At 41.2% G+C, this 1,701-nt stretch overlaps 1 non-coding gene across 1 annotated transcript; it reads left to right on the plus strand.

Moving 5' to 3' along the window:
- The first annotated feature begins 1,595 nt into the window (after window positions 1-1,595).
- Window positions 1,596-1,701, plus strand: LOC145954018 (small nucleolar RNA R71). The gene has a single exon (XR_014431229.1). It is a non-coding gene; the product is annotated as a small nucleolar RNA R71 (small nucleolar RNA).

The following is a 1,701-nucleotide window of genomic DNA, read 5'->3' on the forward strand; positions in this document are numbered from 1 at the left end:
CAAAGACATTGAAATTCACTTCCTCATCTTGGACTCTCACTTTTAACTTTCCATCATCCACATCAATAATAACCTTGGCGGTTTTCATGAAAGGCCTCCCAAGTATTAGAGGAACCTCTATGTCCTCTTCCATGTCCATCACCACAAAATCCACCGGGAACATGAACTTGTCCACCTTGACCAAAACATCCTCCACCACTCCATGAGGATACTTAATTGATCTATCATCCAATTGTAATGTCATCCGAGTAGGTCTAGCCTCCAAATCACCTATCCTTCTCATCATAGACAGGGGCATCAAGTTAATGTTGGCCCCTAAGTCCAACAAGGCTTTACCCATAGGTAGAGCACCTATGGTTACAGGGATTGTGAAACTGCCTGGATCCTTAGATTTCTGAGGTAGGGACTTCTGAATGATTGCACTACAACCGGCCTCCAACTCAATAGTTTCTTCTTCAATGAATCTTCTTTTCTTTGATAATAACTCCTTCATAAATTTAGCATAAGTTGGCATTTGCTCTAAGGCTTCCAAAAAAGGAATATTAATTTGCAACCTCTTGAAAATGTCTAGGAACCTCGCAAATTGCCTCTCTTTGTCTTTTCTTGAAGGGGCATGTGGGTATGGAAGATTCTTTGTAGGTGGGGCTTTCCCAATTTCCTTCTTAACCTTTTCTTTCTTTTTCTCTATTTCTCCACTCACTCTCTTATTCTCCACCTCTTCCACTACACTCTCATCATTGACTTCTACCCCGCTATTTTCCTTCATCACATTTTCTTGTCTCTCAGTTTGATTATTCTCTCCAAACTTCTTCCCACTTCTTGTAGACACAACCTTACAATGCTCCTTGGGATTTGTTTGTGTATTAGCGGAGAACGATCCACTCTGCTGGTCTGCTAACTGTTTGGCCAATTGTCCCACTTGCACCTCCAAATTTTTAATTAAAGCATCTGTATTCTTTTGGTTTTGGAGGGATAATTGCATAAATTGCTGCAAGGTGTCTTCTAGCTTGTTATTTCTTTCATACAACGGTGGGTGTTGTTGTTGTGGAGAGTGAAGTCTACTACTTGATGCACCCATGTCTTGTTTCCCTCCAAATTGAGCATTATTATTTCTCCACCCTTGGTTGTAAGAACTAGGATAAGGACTGTTAGAGAAATTTTGGCGTCCTTGGTTCCCCATATATTTGACTTCTTCACCTTGGGAGCCACTAGGAGCTTGACAATTGCCATTAGAATGATCACCTCCACAAAAATCACACCGCATAACTTGTTGAGTTTGGCAAGGATTAGCATGCATGGCTTGGAGTTGTTGAGGTAATTTAGCCATTTGTTGATTGAGAGCTTCAATTTGTTGAGTGAGAAGTTTATGTTGAGCTAAGAGGGCGTCTTGAGTACTTAATTCTAATACTCCCCTCCTTTGTGCTTGACCCCTCCCATGTTGGCTTCGCAATTCAGTAGATGCCATAGACTCAATGATTGTGATAGCTTCATCGGCAGTCTTGAACAAAACAGAGCCACCAAAAGAAGCATCCAAAATCATCTTTGTTTGTGGTTGTAAACCATTGCAAAAAGTCTGAACTTGCATCTCTATATCAAAACCATGATTGGGGCACTTCATAAGCAAAGCTTTATATCTCTCCCATGCCTCACATAAAGGTTCATCAACTCCTTGCACAAATGTAGCAATAGCGGCCTTGGCCT

The sequence above is a fragment of the Cajanus cajan genome, chromosome 1 (assembly GCF_000230855.2).
Source record: "Cajanus cajan strain Asha chromosome 1, NIPB_CcT2T_4, whole genome shotgun sequence".
Lineage (NCBI taxonomy): Eukaryota > Viridiplantae > Streptophyta > Magnoliopsida > Fabales > Fabaceae > Cajanus > Cajanus cajan.